Genomic DNA, 21,081 nt, shown 5'->3' on the forward strand with positions numbered 1-21,081 from the left:
TGCAGAGCTGAAAGAATCTCTGCCCCAGTGTGGCTCCTGTCCCCCAAGCACACCAGCTCAAGCACCGCATGGCATCATTTTGCCTGCATGCTTGCATAGCCCCTTGAATGCCTACGGAGCACCACTGGTTCTGAGGACAAAATTAGCACAGGAAAAGGCCATGGAGGAAAAAAAAGAGGAGGGGGTGGAGGAGAGAGGTGTGACAGAATCACCACTAGTAGAATTTTGGAGGCATGGTGGCGGAACAACCTCCAAAACTACTGCACCCTGTCCTGCATCCTTCCCAGCTGCCAGAAGAGTCATCCAGTGTGCGGTGAAAGATAGTCAAATATCTTAAAAAATACTGAATAGATCAATAGTGAATGAATTAAGTGCTCTATATATAATAAAACTTATAAATAGAATAAATGTGATAAAAAATCAAAACATAATACAATGGTGAGTGAAGTCCATTCAAAACCAAATCAGTGGAAGTGCATCAATCCCGTGAAGGCAAAGTCAGAGATCCACAATTCATCAAAGACAGCCAATATAGGTGAAACAAGGAGAAAGAGATTGGAAAATCGAGGTATGGCTAGGTAGGTTAATTAAGATACAGCACCTCATCCCAAAATACGTTAGTGATTAATCAAATGGGGAGAACGAGGGATTATCACGGTGCCAAAAAAACAAAGATATGAAGATAAGATAGCAAATATAAAGTTACAAAAATACTTTATTTCACAAAATTCAAAATTCGATACATACAGGAAATGATAAAATCATTTGCAGAGATTGACATATATAAAATACATGACCATAGTGCAGTAGGGTGGGCCAAAGATGGGCGGCCTTCAAGGTAAGAGCTCAGTTTCCTACATGTTTCACCAAAGCATTGGCTTCCTCAGGGAATGGTGAGAGCTAGTTTGAATATCTAAGAATCTATGCGTAGAAATACAAAAACATCATGTAAACAAACAGAAAAATAAACATAAAGATATAAGCTGGTATGAACAATGATATGTATTGGGGTATATGGCTGGACTATTTTACAAGGGGAGGTCTATAACAAAGCCCCAGGAACGCGAACATACCTGAAAGGCAGACACCCAGGGGAGGCCCAACGGGGGAACCCCAGCCGAGGAGAGACAGAGCCGCACCATATCTATGTCTGCAGGGAGCACATAAAAGACCTGGCACTCAAATATATTGTGGATTAGGAGAGTGTAATGACTGTGCAAGCTGAAAATGTGTGTGAAACACACAATTATTCAGAATATGAGTGGGGTCAAACGACCGTACGTAAAATATATAGGGCATCAAGGCCTCAAAAAGACTTACGCTTTAAAAACAGATTATTTGATGAAGACAGAGTCGCCTGAAGAGGGATTGGAAGACAAGCTTAGAAGACTGGCAGGGTGATGGATAATAATTAAAAAAAATACACATCAAATAAGGGAAGGTAAAAAATAAACTATATGACCTGAAGAGAAAACAGCGTTTCTATAGAGGGGTAAGAGGTAGTAATGGAGAGGGGCTTACCCTGTAAGTTATTTATAAGGCATATGGCTGTGCAGGATCGCTGCTCATATTAAATATGAGAAATGATGGATGAGAACTTGTCAGTGGCAGGGGATCCTGATAGAGGATAAGTGAGAGCTAGGTTAGAAATACGGAGGGGAATTATTCAGGGGTGCTGAAAGATGGGGAGCAATCAAAAATTACCTTGCCAGTTTGTACAAGCTAGTACAGGCGTTGATCGTGTCCAGCTGGATGAGAGGACGGGCCTGCTTATATATCCAAGTTGATGTCATTATGGGAGGAGGATGACACAGACGGTGACGAATTCTCGGACCTCACTGATTCGGGCATTGTCGCCCTTGGTGTCTCCTTCGCCCCCCACCTCCGTCAAGCCAAAATCTCGCAACTTTCCTAACTTATCCACAAACCCCAATCTTTGGGCATTTGTGCAACTAGTCACCACAGCTAATGAAGGGATGAACTCCACTTCCCCATCTAATTTATCCCCAGCCTTGACCAAAGCACTAAAATCTCTTCAAAACCACCCTGAACTAGTCATAAAGCCTGCCCACAAGGGCGGCAACGTGGTAGTGATAGGTGTGTCCTTCTACGAACAGATGTGTCACAACATCTTAAACAACCGGGACTGGTATAGACCAATATCCAAGTCACTCATTGTTCATTTCACCTCTGAATATAATCAGCTAATTTTCTCAGCCTATCAAAAAGGCACGATTGACTCCAACACTTGGAATTTTTTGAATGTCAGGGAACCAAAAACCCCTACCTTTTATTCCTTATCCAAACTCCACAAGTCCATGACCCACCCACCAGGTCCTCCCATTGTTTCTGGACGGCAAGGTCTCACCGAACATGCTAGCGCATTAGTTGACAAGTAGTTAGCTCCTCATGTTACCTCTTTGCCCTCTTATATAAAAGACACTATCCATCTTCTCCGCATCCTAGATGGCAAACTCCTACCCAAAAATACTTGGCTGGTTGCCCTAGATGTCGAAAGTCTGTACAATATTATCCCACATAAGAGAGGTATCTCGGTTATTGAAAAACAACTCCGGGAGAGAGGTTCTAAATATGATGCTTATGGAGACTTTGTTCTTGAACTCCTTAAGTTCATATTGACGCGCAATTATTTCATTTTCGGCTCCTCCCACTACCTCCAGGTGCAGGGTGTGGCTATGGGGATCAAATGTGCCCCCTCATACGCCAACCTGTACTTGGGGGGGTGGGAGAGAGAACTTTTTGACACGGCCCACTCCATTTCTCTCCTGTCCAAGGTAACAGCTTGGTACAGGTATATAGATGATATACTACTTCTCTGGTCAGGCACCAGAGAAGAATTGATGTTTTTTTATGGATCATCTAACCCAGAATTCTTACAATGTCAAATTCACCATGGAATGCAGCCAGTCTCAGATCCACTTTCTGGACCTTCAGATTAATCTGCATTCCAATGGTCAGATACACACCGCTCTATACCATAAACCCTCTTCGGGAAACACTATTCTGCACGCCAGCAGTGCCTATCCCAAGCCCCTCCTCAGAAGCATCCCCTTTAGCCAGTATCTCAGACTCAAAAGAAACTGTACCCTTGAGAAAGACTTCTTTCAAGCTTCACAGGAACTATACAGCAGACTTATAGACAGAGGATACAGCCACTCTCTTCTAAAAAAAAGCCTTCAACAAGGCCAAAAAACTAGACAGAAAGGATTTAGTCTTCTCTAATAAATCTTCAGACATTAGGCAGCCTGTACGTTTAATTACGCAATATTCAAAACAACATACTCAAATTAGACATATTTTAAACCAGTTTTGGCCCTTCCTAACTGCGGACTCTACAATCTCTAAATATGTCAAAGCCCACCCTGACATCACTTACCGTAGATCCCCTTCACTTCGAGATCGACTAATCAAAAGTCACCATTCGGTTGACACATCACATGTTTCCAACAGCACTGGAACCTATCAGTGCGGAAAATGTGACGTTTGTAATTTTGTAACTCCAAGGAACTTGTTCTTCCTAACGGACTGACTCACAATATTAGACATCGAGTTACCTGTGCCACCGTGGGAGTCGTCTACTTGGCTCAATGCCGATGTGGCTCGTACTACATCGGCAAAACCAAGCGACCCTTCCAGGTTCGCATTCGAGAACATATTAAACCTTTATTCAAAAAAACTACCACCACAGCCATAAACGGGCATATTGCCACCCAACACAATTTTGATCCCCAGGTTATTCAATTCTCCGCACTCGAGCATGTTCCTTCACATGCTAGAGGCGGAAGCATTGATAACAGACTACTACAGTTGGAGACGAAATGGATCCATACTTTACAGGCTACCAAATATCCTGGACTCAATGAACATATCAGCTTTAAACCTTTTCTGTGACATGAAATATCTTCCAACTTTCTATTCCTCATTCTGAAATCTTTATTTATTTTTATAATTGTTTTTTGTCCTTCCTACTCACCCCACCTCCAGTTCTTTTCTCACTTCTCTTTCTCTTTCTTCCCCTTCCCTTCCCCCCGCACTTTCTTTCTCCTTCCCCATCTCTCCCCCTCCCTTTTCTCTCCTGTTCTCCCTTTCTCTTTTTTTTTTTTTTTTTCTCCCTTCACCATGTTCTCTTTTCCTCTCTCCCTGTCATGGTGTAATATTGTGTCTCTCTTACACAGTCTTAGTCATGTTATCAAAGAAAAAACAACCACCTTTGTATCTATGTACATTGACATCTGTCATTAATGTTTAATTTAATAATACTTCAATTCTGTCATGCTGTATAATTGACATTTACATATCTTGTGGCTCTTTGTTTTATGGCATATATGAACATATCATACTCTTTGGTATTTTTCCTGTCTGTTTTGCCTTATCATGTTTACACTGGGACTATGGTATTCTATATGCACTTCAAGGTCTATGTGGCTGGACCACGTGGGCCGAGGCACAGGGACATCCCCTCCGCCCCTACAGACCTATGGGGCGGTTGGGAAGTTTGGGTACATATTCCCCTTTCCGGCACCTCTCCCCACGTGCTGTTTCCCAACCGGAGGGCTCCATCCCCGGGTCTCGTCATTGCCTGTTTCCCTTTCTTTCCCCGGGGGGTCGGGCATCGGTCCCCCGCGGTGATGGGCGGGGCTTGCATTGTTGTTGTCTGCATGGACGCCCAGGGCAGTACATTCCTTGTCTGCCCCAGGCGTCAGCGCACCGCCCGTTCCACCCGGCTTCCTGTAATGCAACTGCTGAGGGAGTTCCAGCTGCGCTGCCAGATTTTCTCTGACGGCGCCTCCCACCTTCCATTGGCTACACTGGACCTGGGTGTTCGGAGCTTGCACCCGCGGTGCATCTTGGACCTTGTAGGCCCGGGTGTGCTGCTGAGTGCGCATGCGCGGACGCCTCAACTCAGCGTCCGCACACCTGATCATCCTTTTATCGGGTGTGGGGGGATATATAAGCCGGCCCGTCCTCTCATCCAGCTGGACACGATCAACGCCTGTATTAGCTTGTACAAACTGGTAAGGTAATTTTTAAATGCTCCCCATCTTTCAGCACCCCTGAGTAATTCCCCTCCGAATTTCTAACTTAGCTCTCACTTATCCTCATGCAGATGCAGCCCTCTGCTGGGACAGCTGAATGGTGGCGTCCAACTCAGCTGGTGAATGGAGCGTTCCAATAAAAGACTGATCCAACCCGTCTGCCTGGAGGGGAACACCCACTCGACCCAAAGGTTGTAAGTGGGAGAGGAAGCAGAAAGGGCTCCTTAAAGCAGAACTTTGTGGAACTTGTTGCTGGTTGTGGATCAAAAGAGGCAGTAGTGGATGACCTGAAGATGGAATTGGCACCCAATAGTCATAGACAGCAGAACTTTGTGAAACTTGTTGCTGGTTCGGAATCACGAAAGACAGTGGTGGATGACCTGAAGATGGAATTGGCACCCAGTAGACAGCAGTGGATGAGCAGTGGACTGGTAACCAGCAACTTAAAGCTGAACTTTGTGAAACTTGTTGCTGGTTCTGGATCAAAAGAGGCAGTGGTGGATGACCTGAAGATGGAATTGGCACCCAGTAGTCATAGACAGCAGTGGATGAGCAGCAGACTGGCAACCAGCAACCCTAAAGCTGAACTTTCTGAAACTTTTTGCTGGTTGGGGATCACAAAAGACAATGGTGGATGACCTGTAGCTAGAATTGGCACCCAGTAGACAGCAGTGAATGAGCAGTGGACTGGCAACCAGCAACATAAAGCAGAACTCTGTGAAACTTGTTGCTGGTTGGGGATCAAAAGAGGCAGTGGTGGAAGACCTGAAGATGGAATTGGCACCCGGTAATCGTAGACAGCAATGGATGAGCAGCGGACTGGCAACCAGCAACTTCAGGCTGCTGGACTGGGCTGGGCTCAAGCTCTCTCTAAACACTATGTGTGCTTCCTTCATCCCCTTCTTTTGCGCGCATGCCTCTTTTGATCCAGAACCAGCAACAAGTTCCACAAAGTTCAGCTTTAAGTTGCTGGTTACCAGTCCACTGCTCATCCACTGCTGTCTATTGCGTGGCAATTCCATCTTCAGGTCATCCACTACTGCCTCTTTTGATCCACAACCAGCAACAAGTTCCACAAAGTTCTGCTTTAAGGAGCCCTTTCTGCTTCCTCTCCCACCTGCAATCTTTGGGTCGAGTGGGTGTTCCCCTCCAGGCAGATGGGTTGGATCAGTCTCTTATTGGAATGCTCCATTCACCAGCCGAGTTGGACGCCACCATTCAGCTGTCCCCGCAGAGGGCTGTATCTGCATGCGTACAAGACCTCGCTAACAGGGGGGTCCACCACTCCTGGTAAGGGTCCATCCTTAGTGTCCTCCGGATTCACTGTCTGCTGGGATATATCCTCACATATCTTTCTCCTTGTTTCACCTATATTGCCTGTCTTTGATGAATTGTGGATCTCTGATTTTGCCTTCACGGGATTGATGAACTTCCACTGATTTGGTTTTGAATGGACTTCACTCACCATTGTAGTGTGTTTTGATTTTTGATCACGTTTATTCTATTTATAAGTTTTATTATATATAGAGCACTTAATTCTTTCACTATTGATCTATTCAGTATTCTTTAAGATATTTGATTTGATTTATTAATCATTCAATATTTATATTTATTTATTTATTTATATAAGTGTCATATGAATTTCTGATTGCAAGCGCACTTATTTTTATTTATTATAGTCTATTACACAGATATAGGTGTTTTTTTGTTGCAGCTGTAGTCTAGCATTTTTTTGCTCTGTAGCGCAGGTTTCCTTTTTTTCTTTTTATTTGCGGTGAAAGATAGGTAAAGTCCCTGCAGCTGCCTGCAGTACTAACAGGATGAGAAGAACACCACCAATTTTCTTCAGGTAGCTTTATGTGCACACTGTGCAGAGGAGGCACTACACTAATTTGTAAATACTGCAGCTACCTGCGGTACTAATAGGATCAGAAGAACACCACCAATTTTCTTCAGGTAGCTTTAGCTGCACACTGTGCAGAGGACGCACTACACTAACTTGCAAATACTGCAGCTGCCTGCGGTACTAATAGGATCAGAAGAACACCACCAATTTTCTTCAGGTAGCTTTAGGTGCACACTGTGCAGTGGACGCACTACACTAACTTGTAAATACTGCAGCTGCCTGCGGTACTAATAGGATCAGAAGAAAACCATCAATTTTATATATTATAGTCTATTACACAGATATAGGTGTTTTTTTGTTGCAGCTGTAGTCTAGCATTTTTTTGCTCTGTAGCGCAGGTTTCCTTTTTTTCTTTTTATTTGCGGTGAAAGATAGGTAACGTCCCTGTCCATGCCTGCGGGACCATGAGTCAGCGATAATATGCACCTTACCACTGACCACCCTGTCCAGCAAGGCCAAGACATTGTTTTCCACATGCCGGTAGAGAGCCGGAATCGCCATCCGTGAGAAAAAGTGCCGTTCCTCAGTAGGAACCGCACATTCCACAAACTCACAGAGGCCTGCAGTGAGATGTAGCTTCACAAAGCTGGGATGTATATATATACTGATACTGCAGCTAGCAGAATCAACCGCCTGCCTGTGGTACTAATAGGATCAGACGAACACCACCAATTTGCTTCAGGTATCTTTGGGTGCACACTGAGCAGAGGACACAGTACACTAACTGTAAATACTGTAGTTGCCTGCCTGTGGTATTAATTGGAGCAGAACAACAGCAATTGTCATCAGGTAGCTTTAGGAGCACACTGTGCAGAGGACGCAGTACACTAACTGTAAATACTGCAGCTGCCTCCGGTAGTAATAGGATCAGAAGAACACCATCAATTTTCTTCAGGTAGCCTTAATTGCACACTGTGCAGAGGACACAGTACACTAACTGTAAATAAAGGTAGCTGCCCACCTGTGGTATTAATAGGATCAGAACAACAGCAATTGTCCTCAGGTAGCTTAAGGAGCAAACTGTGCAGAGGACACAGTACAATAACTGTAAATAATGCAGCTGCCTGCCTGTGATATTAATAACATCAGAACAACAGCAATTTTCTTCAGGTAGCTTTAGGTGCACACTGTGCAGAGAACGCACCACACTAACTTGTAAATACTGCAGCTGCCTGTGGTACTAATAGGATCAGAAGAACACCACCAATTTTCTTCAGGTAGCTTTAGGTGCACACTGTGCAGAGGATGCACTACACTAAATTGTAAATACTGCAGCTGCCTGCTGGACTAATAGGACCAGAAGAACACCACCAATTTTCTTCAGGTAGCTTTAGGTGCACACTGTGCAGAGGACGCACTACACTAACTTGTAAATACTGCAGCTGCCTGCGGTACTAATAGGATCAGAAGAATAGGATCAGAAGAATACCACAAATTTTTTTTCAGGTAGCTTTAGGTGCACACTGTGCAGGGGACGCACTACACTAACTTGCAAATACTGCAGCTGCCTGCGGTACTAATAGGATCAGAAGAACACCACCAATTTTCTTCAGGTAGCTTTAGGTGGAAACTGTGCAGTGGACGTACTACACTAACTTGTAAATACTGCAGCTGCCTGCGGTACTAATAGGATCAGAAGAACACCATCAATTTTATATATTATAGTCTATTACACAGATATAGGTGTTTTTTTGTTGCAGCTGTAGTCTAGCATTTTTTTGCTCTGTAGCGCAGGTTTCCTTTTTTTCTTTTTATTTGCGGTGAAAGATAGGTAACGTCCCTGTCCATGCCTGCGGGACCATGAGTCAGCGATAATATGCACCTTACCACTGACCACCCTGTCCAGCAAGGCCAAGACATTGCCTTCCACATGCCGGTAGAGAGCTGGAATCGCCTTCCGTGAGAAAAAGTGCCGTTCCTCAGTAGGAACCGCACATTCCACAAACTCACAGAGGCCTGCAGTGAGATGTAGCTTCACAAAGCTGGGATGTATATATATACTGATACTGCAGCTAGCAGAATCAACCGCCTGCCTGTGGTACTAATAGGATCAGACGAACACCACCAATTTTCTTCAGGTAGCTTTAGGTGCACACTGTGCAGAGGACGCACTAAACTAACTTGTAAATACTGCAGCTGCATGTGGTACTAATAGGATCAGAAGAATAGGATTAGAAGAACACCACCAATTTTCTTCGGGTAGCTTTAGGTGCACACTGTGCAGAGGACACACTACACTAACTTGTAAATACTGCAGCTGCCTGCGGTACTAATAGGATCAGAAGAACACCACCAATTTTCTTCAGGTAGCTTTAGGTGCACACTGGGCAGAGGACGCACTACACTAACTTGTAAATACTGCAGCTTCCTGCGGTACTAATAGGATCAAAAGAACACCACCAATTTTCTTCAGGTAGCTTTAGGTGCACACTGTGCAGAAGATGCACTACACTAACTTGTAAATACTGCAGCTGCCTGTTGGACTAATAGGACCACAAGAACACCACCAATTTTCTTCAGGTAGCTTTAGGTGCACACTGTGCAGAGGATGCACTACACTAACTTGTAAACACTGCAGCTGCCTGTTGGACTAATAGGACCAGAAGAACACCACCAATTTTCTTCAGGTAGCTTTAGGTGCACACTGTGCAGAGGACGCAGTACACTAACTTGTAAGTACTACAGCTGCCTGCAGTATTAATAGGATCAGAAGAACAGGATCAGAAGAACACCATCAATTTTCTTCAGGTAGTTTTAGGTGAACACTGTGCAGAGGACACACTACACTAATTGTAAATACTACAGCTGCCTGCGGTACTAATAGACTCAGAAGAACACCACCAATTTTCTTCAGGTAGCTTTAGGTGCACACTGTGCAGGGGACGAACTACACTAACTTGTAAATACTGCAGCTGCATGCGGTATTAATAGGATCAGAAGAACACCACCAATTTTCTTCAGGTAGCTTTAGGTGCACACTGTGCAAAGGACGCACTACACTAACTTGTAAATATTGCAGCTGCCTGCGGTACTAATAGACTCAGAAGAACACCACCAATTTTCTTCAGGTAGCTTTATGTGCACACTGTGCAGAGGAGGCACTACACTAATTTGAAAATACTGCAGCTGCCTGCAGTACTAATAGGATCAGAAGAACACCACCAATTTTCTTCAGGTAGCTTTAGGTGCACACTGTGCAGAGGATGCACTACACTAACTTGCAAATACTGCAGTTGCCTGCTGGACTAATAGGACCAGAAGAACACCACCAATTTTCTTCAGGTAGCTTTAGGTGCACACTGTGCAGAGGACGCACTAAACTAACTTGTAAATACTGCAGCTGCCTGTGGTACTAATGGGATCAGAAGAATAGGATCAGAAGAACACCACCAATTTTCTTCAGGTAGCTTTAGTTGAACACTGCAGAGGACACACTACACTAACTGTAAATACTACAGCTGCCTGCAGTACTAATAGGATTAGAAAAACACCACCAATTTTCTTTGGGTAGCTTTAGGTGCACATTGTGCAGAGGATGCACTACACTAACTTGTAAATACTGCAGCTGCCTGCGGTACTAATAGGATAAGAACACCACCAATTTTCTTCAGGTAGCTTTAGGTGCACACTGTGCAGAGCACGCACTACGCTAACTTGTAAATACTGCAGCTGCCTGCAGTACTAATAGGATCAGAAGAACACCACCAATTTTCTTCAGGTAGCTTTAGGTGAACACTGTGCAGAGGACACACTACACTAACTCTAAATGCTACAGCTGCCTGCGGTACTAATAGGATAAGAAGAACACCACCAATTTTCTTCGGGTAGCTTTAGGAGTACACTGTGCAGAGGACATGCTACACTAACTTGTAAATACTGCAGCTGCCTGCAGTACTAATAGGATCAGAAGAACACCACCAATTTTCTTCAGGTAGCTTTAGGTGCACACTGTGCAGAGGATGCACTACTCGAACTTGTAAATACTGCAGCTGCATGCGGTACTAATAGGATCAGAAGAATAGGATTAGAAGAACACCACCAATTTTCTTCGGGTAGCTTTAGGTGCACACTGCGCAGAGGACGCACTACACTAACTTGTAAATACTGCAGCTGCCTGTGGTACTAATAGGATCAGAAGAACACCACCCATTTTCTTCAGGTAGCTTTAGGTGCACGCTGTGCAGAGGACACACTACACTAACTGTAAATACTACAGCTGCCTACGATACTAATAGGATCAGAAGAACACCACCAATTTTCTTTAGGTAGCTTTAGGTACACACTGTGAAGAGGACGTCCTACGCTAACATATAAATACTGCAGCTGCCTGCGGTACTAATAGGATTAGAAGAACACCACCAATTTTCTTCAGACAGCTTTAGGTGCACACTGTACAGAGGATGCACTACACTAACTTGTAAAATCTGCAGCTGCCTGCTGGACTAATAGGACCAGAAGAACACCACCAATTTTCTTCAGGTAGCTTTAGGTGCACACTGTGCAGAAGAAGCACTAAAACAACTTGTAAATAATGCAGCTGCCTGCTGTACTAATTGGTATAGAAGAATAGGATCAGAAGAACACCACCAATTTTCTTCAGGTAGCTTTAGGTGCACACTGTGCAGAGGACACACTACACTAACTGTAAATACTACAGCTGCCTGCGGTACTAATAGGATCAGAAGAACACCATCAATTTTCTTCAGGTAGCTTTAGGTGCACACTGTGCAGAGGACACATTACACTAACTTAAAAATACTGCAGCTGCCTGCAGTACTTATAGAATGAGAAGAACAACACCAATTTTCTTCAGGTAGCTTTAGGTGCACACTGTGCAGTGGATGCACTACACTAACTTGTAAATATTTCAGCTGCCTGCGGTACTAATAGGATCAGAAGAACACCACCAATTTTCTTCAGGTAGCTTTAGGTGCACACTGTGCAGAAGACACACCACACTAACTGTAAATACTTCACCTGCCTGCGGTACTAATAGGATCAGAAGAAGACCACCAATTTTCTTCAGGTAGCTTTAGGTGCACACTGTGCAGAGGACACACCACACTAACTGTAAATACTTCACCTGCCTGCAGTACTAATAGGATCAGAAGAAGACCACCAATTTTCTTCAGGTAGCTTTAGGTGCACACTGTGCAGAGGACACACCACACTAACTGTAAATACTTCACCTGCCTGCGGTACTAATAGGATCAGAAGAAGACCACCAATTTTCTTCAGGTAGCTTTATGTGCACACTGTGCCGAGGACACACTACACTAACTTTTAAATACTGCAGCTGCCTGCGGTACTAATAGGATCAGAAGAACACCACCAATTTTCTTCAGGTAGCTTTAGGCGCACACTGTGCAGAGGATGCACTACACTAACTTGTAAATACTGCAGCTGCCTGCGGTACTAATAGGATCAGAAGAACACAACCAATTTTCTTCGGGTAGCTTTAGGTGCACACTGTGCAGAGGACACACTACACTAACTTAAAAATACTGCAGCTGCCTGCAGTACTTATAGAATGAGAAGAACAACATCAATTTTCTTCAGGTAGCTTAAGGTGCACACTGTGCAGTGAATGCACTACACTAACTTGTAAATATTGCAGCTGCCTGCGGTACTAATAGGATCAGAAGAACACCACCAATTTTCTTCAGGTACCTTTAGGTGCACACTGTGCAGAGGACACACCACACTAACTGCAAATACTACACCTGAATGCGGTACTAATAGGATCAGAAGAAGACCACCAATTTTCTTCAGGTAGCTTTAGGTGCACACTGTGCAGAGGACACACTACACTAACTTGTAAATACTGCAGCTGCCTGCGGTACTAATAGGATCAGAAGAACACCACCAATTTTCTTCAGGTAGCTTTAGGTGCACACTGTGCAGAGGATGCACTACACTAACTTGTAAATACTGCAGCTGCCTGCGGTACTAATAGGATTAGAAGAACACCACCAATTTTCTTCAGGTAGCTTTAGGTGCACACTGTTCAGAGGCTGCACTACACTAACTTGTAAATACTGCAGCTGCCTGCGGTACTAATAGGATCAGAACAACACCACCAATTTTCTTCAGGTAGCTTTAGGTGCACACTGTGCAGAGGATGCACTACTCTAACTTGAAAATACTGCAGCTGTCTGCATTACTAATAGGATCAGAAGAACACCACCAATTTTCTTCAGGTAGCTTTAGGTGCACACTGTGCAGAGGACACACTACACTAACTGTAAATACTACAGCTGCCTGTGGTACAAATAGGATCAGAAGAACACCACCAATTTTCTTCAGGTAGCTTTAGGTGCACACTGTGCAGATGACGCATTAAACCAACATGTAAATACTACTGCTGCCTGCGGTACTAATTGGTATAGAAGAATAGTATCAGAAGAACACCACCAATTTTCTTCAGGTAGCTTTAGGTACACATTGTGCAGAGGACGCACTACACTAATTTGTAAATACTGCAGCTGCCTGCGGTACTAATGGGATCCGAAGAACACCACAAATTTTCTTCAGGTAGCTTTAGTTGCACACTGTGCAGAGGACGCTCTACACTAACTTGTAAATACTACAGCTGCCTGCAGTACTAATAGGATCAGAAGAACACCACCTATTTTCTTCAAGTAGCTTTAGGTGCACTCAGTGCAGAGGACACACTACACTAACTGTAAGTACTACAGCTGCCTGCGGTACTAATAGGATCAGAAGAACACCACCAATTTTCTTCAGGTAGCTTTAGGTGCACACTGTGCAGAGGACGTCCTACTCTAACTTGTAAATACTGCAACTGTCTGCGGTACTAATTGGATCAGAATAACACCACCAATTTTCTTCAGGTAGCTATTATGTGCACACTGTGCAGCGGATGCACTGCATTAACTTGTAAATACTGCAGCTGCCTGCGGTACTAATAGGATCAGAAGAACACCACCAATTTTCATCAGGCAGCTTTAGGTGCACACTGTGCAGAGGATGCACTACACTAACTTGTAAATACTGCAGCTGCCTGCTGGACTAATAGGACCAGAAGAGCACCACCAATTGTCTTCAGGTAGCTTTAGGTGCTCACTGTGCAGAGGACACACTACACTAACTTGTAAATACTGCAGCTGCCTGCGGTACTAATAGTAATAGAAGAATAGGATCAGAAGAACACCACCAATTTTCTTCAGCTACCTTTAAGTGCACACTGTGTAGAGGATGCACTACACTAACTTGTAAAGACTGCAGCTGTCTGATGGACTAATAGGACCAGAGGAAAACCACCAATTTTCTTAAGGTAGCTTTAGGTGCACACTGTGCAGAGGATGCACTACACTAACTTGTAAATACTGCAGCTGCCTGCGGTACTAATAGGATCAGAAAACACCACCAATTTTCTTCAGGTAGCTTTAGCTGCATACTGTGCAGAGGACGCACTACACTAACTTGTAAATACTGCAGCTGCATGCGGTACTAATAGGATCAGAAGAACACCACCTATTTTCTTCAGGTAGCTTTAGGTGCACACTGTGTAAAGGACGCACTACACCAACTTGTAAATACTGCAGCTGCCTGCGGTATTAATAGGATCAGAAGAACACCACCAATTTTCTTCAGGTAGCTTTATGTGCACACTGTGCCGAGAAGGCACTACACTAATTTGTAAATACTGCAGCTGCCTGCAGTACTAATAGGATCAGAAGAACACCACCAATTTTCTTCAGGTAGCTTTAGGTGCACACTGTGGAGAGGATGCACTACACTAACTTGTAAATACTGCAGCTGCCTGCTGGACTAATAGGACCAGAAGAACACCACCAATTTTCTTCAGGTAGCTTTAGGTGCACACTGTGCAGAGGACGCACTAAACTAACTTGTAAATACTGCAGCTGCATGCGGTACTAATAGGATCAGAAGAATAGGATCAGAAGAACACCACCAATTTTCTTCAGGTAGCTTTTGGTGCACACTGTGCAGAGAATGCACTACACTAACTTGTAAATACTGCAGCTGGCTGCTGGACTAATAGGACCAGAAGAACACCACCAATTTTCTTTAGGTGCACACTGTGCAGAGGATGCACTAAACTAACTTGAAAAATACAGCAGCTGCCTGTGGTACTGATAGGATCAGAAGAATAGGATCAGAAGGACACCACCAATTTTCTTCAGGTAGATTTAGTTGAACACCATGCAGAGGACACACTACACTAACTGTAAATACTACAGCTGCCTGCGGTACTAATAGGATTAGAAGAACACCACCAATTTTCTTCGGGTAGCTTAAGGTTCTCACTGTGCAGAGGATGAACTACACTAACTTGTAAATACTGCAGCTGCCTGCTGGACTAATAGGACCAGAAAAACACCACCAATTTTCTTCAGGTAGCTTTAGGTGAACACTGTGCAGAGGACGCACTACACTAACTTGTAAATACTGCAGCTGCCTGCTGTACTAATAGGATCAGAAGAACACCACCAATTTTCTTCAGGTAGCTTTAGGTGCACACTGTGCAGAGGACGCAGTACACTAACTTGTAAATACTACAGCTGCCTGCGGTACTAATAGGATCAGAAGAACAGGATCAGAAGAACACCACCAATTTTCTTCAGGTAGCTTTAGGTGAACAATGTGCAGAGGACACACTACACTAACTGTAAATACTACAGCTGCCTGCGGTACTAATAGGACCAGAAGAAAACCACCAATTTTCTTTGGATAGCTTTCGGTGCACACTGTGCAGAGGACGCACTACACTAACTTCTAAATACTGCTGCTGCCTGCGGTACTAATAGGATCAGAAGAACACCACCAATTTTCTTCAGGTAGCTTTAGGTGCACACCGTGCAGATTATGCACTACACTAACTTGTAAATACTGCAGCTTCCTGCTGGACTAATAGGACCAGAGGAACACCACCAATTTTCTTCTGGTAGCTTTAGGTGCACACTGTGCAGATTACGCACTACACTAACTTGTAAATACTGCAGCTGCCTGCGGAACTAATAGGATAAGAAGAACACCACCAATTTTCTTTAGGTAGCTTTAGGTGCACACTGTGCAGAGGACGCACTACACTAACTTGTAAATACTACAGCTGCCTGCGGTACTAATAGGATCAGAAGAACACCACCTATTTTCTTCAGGTAGCTTAAGGTGCACACTGTGCAGAGGACATACTACACTAACTGTAAATACTACAGCTGCCTGTGGTACTAATAGGATCAGAAGAACACCACCAATTTTCTTCAGGTAGCTTTAGGTACAAACTGTGGAGAGGACGTCCTACGCTAACTTGTAAATACTGCAGCTGCCTAAGGTACTAATAGGATCAGAAGAACACCACCAATTTTCCTCAGGTAGCTATTATGTGCACACTCTGCAGAGAACGCACTACACTAACTTGTAAATACTGCAGCTGCCTGCGGTACTAACAGGATCAGAAGAACAGCACCAATTTTCTTCAGGTAGCTTTATGTGCACATTGTGCAGAGGAGGCACTACACTAATTTGTAAATACTGCAGCTGCCTGCGGTACTAATAGGATCAGAAGAACACCACCTATTTTCTTCAGGTAGCTTTAAGTGCACACTGTGCAGAGGACGTCCTACGCTAACTTGTAAATACTGCAGCTGCCTGTGGTAGTTATAGGATCAGAAGAACACCACCAATTTTCTTCAGGTAGCTTTAGGTGCACACTGTGCAGAGGACTCACTACACTAACTTGTAAATACTGCAGCTGCCTCCGGTACTAATAGGATCAGAAGAAACCCACCAATTTTCTTCAGGTAGCTTTAGGTGCACACTGTGCAGAGGACGTCCTACGCTAACATATAAATACTGCAGCTGCCTGAGGTAAAATTGGATCAGAAGAACACCACTAATTTTCTTCAGGTAGCTTTAGGTGCACACTGTGCAGAGGACGCACTACACTAACTTGTAAATACTGCAACTCCCTGCGATACTAATAGGATCAGTAGAACACCAATAATTTTTTTCAGGTAGCTTTAGGTGCACACTGTGCAGAGGACAATCTACACAAACTGTAAATACTACAGCTGCCTGTGGAACTAATAGGATGAGAAGAACAACACCAATTTTCTTCAGTTAGCTTTAGGTGCACACTGTGCAGGGGATGCACTACACTAAATTGTAAATACTGCAGCTGCCTGCGGTACTAATAGGATCATAAGAACACCACCAATTATCTTCTGGTAGCTTTAGGTGCACACTGTGCAGAGGAAACACTACACTATCTGTAAATACTACTGCTGCCTGCGGTACTAATAGGATCAGAAGAACACCACCAATTTTCTTCAGGTAGCTTTAGGTGCACACTGTGCTGAGGACGCACTACACTAACTTGTAAATACTGCAGCTGCCTGCAGTAATAATAGGATCAGAAGAACACCACCAATTTTCTTCTGGTAGCATTAGGTGCACACTGTGCAGAGAACGCACTACACTAACTTAAAAATACTGCAGCTGCCTGCGGTACTAATAGGATCAGAAGAACACCACCAATTTTCTTCAGGTAGCTTTAGGTGCACACTGTGCAGGGGATGCACTACGCTAACTTGTAAATAATGCAGCTGCCTGCGGTACTAATAGGATCAGAAGAACACCACCAATTTTCTTCAGGTAGTTTTAGGTGCACACTGTGCAGAGGGCGAACTACACTAACTTGTAAATAGTCCAGCTGCCTGTGGTACTAATAGGATCAGAATAACACCTCCAATTTTCTTCAGGTATCTTTAGGTGCACACTGTGCAGCATACACACTACACTAACTTGTAAATACTGCAGCTGCCTGTGGTACTAAAAGGATCAGAAGAACACCACCAATTTTCTTCAGGTAGCTTTAGGTGCACACTGTGGAGAGGACGCACTACACTAACTTTGAAATACTGCAGCTGCCTGCGGTACTAATAGGATCAAAAGAACACCACCAATTTTCTTCATGTAGCTTTAGGTGCACACTGTGCAGAGGACACACTACACTAACTGTAAATACTACAGCTGCCTGTGATACTAATAGGATCAGTAGAACACTACCAATTTTCTTCAGGTAGCTTTAGGTGCACACTGTGCAGAGGAAATACTACACTAACTGTAAATGCTACAGCTGCCTGCGGTAAAAATAGGATCAGAAGAACACCACCAATTTTCTTCTGGTAGCTTTAGGTGCACACTGTGCAGAGGACACACTACACTAACTGTAATTACTACAGCTGACTGCGGTACTAATAGGATCAGAAGAACACCACCAATTTTCTTCAGGTAGCTTTAGGTGCACACTGTGCAGAGGACACACTACACTAACTTTAATACTACAGCTGCCTGCGGTACTAATGGGATCAGAAGAACACCACCAATTTTCTTCAGGTAGCTTTAGGTGCACACTGTGCAGAGGAAGCACTACACTAACTTGTAAATACTGCAGCTGCCTGCGGTACTAATAGGATCAAAAGAACACCACCAATTTTCTTCAGGTAGCTTTAGGTGCACACTGTGCAGAGGACGTCCTACGCTAACTTGTAAATACTGCAGCTGCCTGCGGTACAAATAGGATCAGAAGAACACCACCAATTTTCTTTAGGAAGCTTTAGGTGCACACTGTGCAGAGGACACACTTCACTAACTGTAAATACTACAGCTGCCTGCGGTACTAATAGGATCAAAAGAACACTACCAATTTTCTTCGGGTAGCTTTAGGTGCACATTGTGCACAGGACGCACTACACTAACTTGTAAATACTGCAGCTGCCTGTGTTACTAATAGGATCAGAAGAACACCACCAATTTTCTTCAGGTACCTTTAGGTGCACACTGTGCAAAGAATGCACTACACTAACTTGTAAATACTGCAGCTGCCTGCAGTACTAACAGGATCAGAAGAACAGCATCAATTTTGTTCAGGTAGCTTTAGGTGCACATTGTGCAGAGGAGGCACTACACTAACTTGTAAATTCCGCAGCTGCCTGCGGTACTAAAAGGATCAGAAGAACACCACCAATTTTCTGCAGGTAACTTTAGGTGCACACTGTGCAGAGGACGCACTACACTAGCTTGTAAATACTGCAGCTTCTTGCGGTACTAATTGGATCAGAAGAACACCACCAATTTTCTTCAGGTAGCTTTAGGTGCACACTATGCAGAGGACGCACTACACTCACTTGTAAATACTGCAGTTGCCTGCGGTACTAATAGGATCAGAAGAACACCACTAATTTTCTTCAGGTAGCTTTAGGTGCACACTGTACAGAGGACGCACTACACTAACTTGTAAATACTGCAGCTGCTTGTGCTACTAATAGGATCAGAAGAACACCTCCAATATTTTTCAGGGAGCTTTAGGTGCACACTGTGCAGAGGACTCACTACATTAACTTGTGAATACTGCAGCTGCCTGCGGTACTTATAGGATCAGAAGAACACCACCAATTTTCTTCAGGTAGCTTTAGGTGCACACTGTGCAGAGATTGCACTACTCTAACTTGTAAATACTGCAGCTGCTTGCAGTACTAATAGCATCAGAAGAACACCACCAATTTTCATCAGGTAGCTTTAGGTGCACACTGTGCAGAGGACACACTACTCTAAATGTAAATAATACAGCTGCCTGCGGTACTAATATGATCAGAAAAAAAAACACCAATTTTCTTCAGGTAGCTTTAGGTGCACACTGTGCAGAGGACGTCCTACGCTAACTCGTAAATAGTGCAGCTGCCTGCGATACTAATAGGATCAGAAGAACACCACCAATATTTTTCAGGTAGCTTTAGTTGCACACTGTGCAGAGGACGAACTACACTAACTTGTAAATTCTGCAGCTGCCTGCAGTACTATTAGGATCAGTAGAACACCACCAATTTTCTTTAGGTAGCTTTAGGTGCACACTGTGCAGAGGACGCACTACACTAACTTGTAAATACTACAGCTGCCTGCGGTACTAATAGAACCAGACGAACACCACCAATTTTTTTCAGGTAACTTTAGGTGCACACTGTGCAGAGGACGCACTACACTAACTTGTAAATACTACAGCTGCCTGCGGTACTAATAGGATCAGACTAACACCACCAATTTTTTTCAGGTAACTTTAGGTGCACATTGTGCAGAGTACGCACTACACTAACATGTAAATACTACAGCTGCCTGCGGTACTAATAGGATCAGATGAACGCCACCAATTTTCTTCAGGTAACTTTAGGTGCACACTGTGCAGAGGACAAACTACACTAACTGCAAATACTACAGCTGCCTGCGGTACTAATAGGATCAGAAGAACACCACCAATTTTCTTCAGGTAGCTTTAGGTGCACACTGTGCGGAGGATGTCCTACGCTAACTTGTAAATACTGCAGCTGCCTGCGGTACATATAGGATCAGAAGAACACCATCAATTTTCTTCAGGTAGCTTCAGGTGCACACTGTGCAGAGGACGCACAACGCTGATTTGTAAATACTGCAGCTGCCTGCGGTACTAATAGGATCAGAAGAACACCACCAATTTTCTTCAGGTAGCTCTAGGTGCACACTGTGCAGAGGACTCACTACACTAACTTGTAAATACTGCAGCTACCTGCGGTAATAATAGGATCAGAAGAACACCACCAATTTTCTTCAGGTAGCTTTAGGTGCACACTGTGCAGAGGACGTCCTACGCTAACTTGTAAATACTGCAGCTACCTGCAGTAAAAATAGGATCAGAAGAACACCACCAATTTTCATCAGTTAGCTTTAGGTGCACACTGTGCAGAGGACACACTACACAAACTGTAAATACTGCAGCTGCCTGCGGTACTAATAGGATCAGAAGAACACCACCAATTTTCTTCAGGTAGCTTTAGGTGCACACTGTGCAGAGGACGCACTACACTAACTTGTAAATACTGCAGCTGCCTGCGGTACTAATAGGATCAGAAGAACACCACTAATTTTCTTCAGGTAGCTTTAGGTGCACACTGTGCAGAGGACGCACTACACTAACTTGTAAATACTGCAGCTGCCTGCGATAGTATTAGGATCAGTAGAACACCACCATTTTTCTTCAGTTAGCTTAAGTGCACACTGTGCAGAGGACACACTGCACTAACTTGTAAATACTGCAGCTGC

This window comes from Aquarana catesbeiana, linkage group LG09, assembly GCF_042186555.1.
Source record: "Aquarana catesbeiana isolate 2022-GZ linkage group LG09, ASM4218655v1, whole genome shotgun sequence".
NCBI lineage: Eukaryota > Metazoa > Chordata > Amphibia > Anura > Ranidae > Aquarana > Aquarana catesbeiana.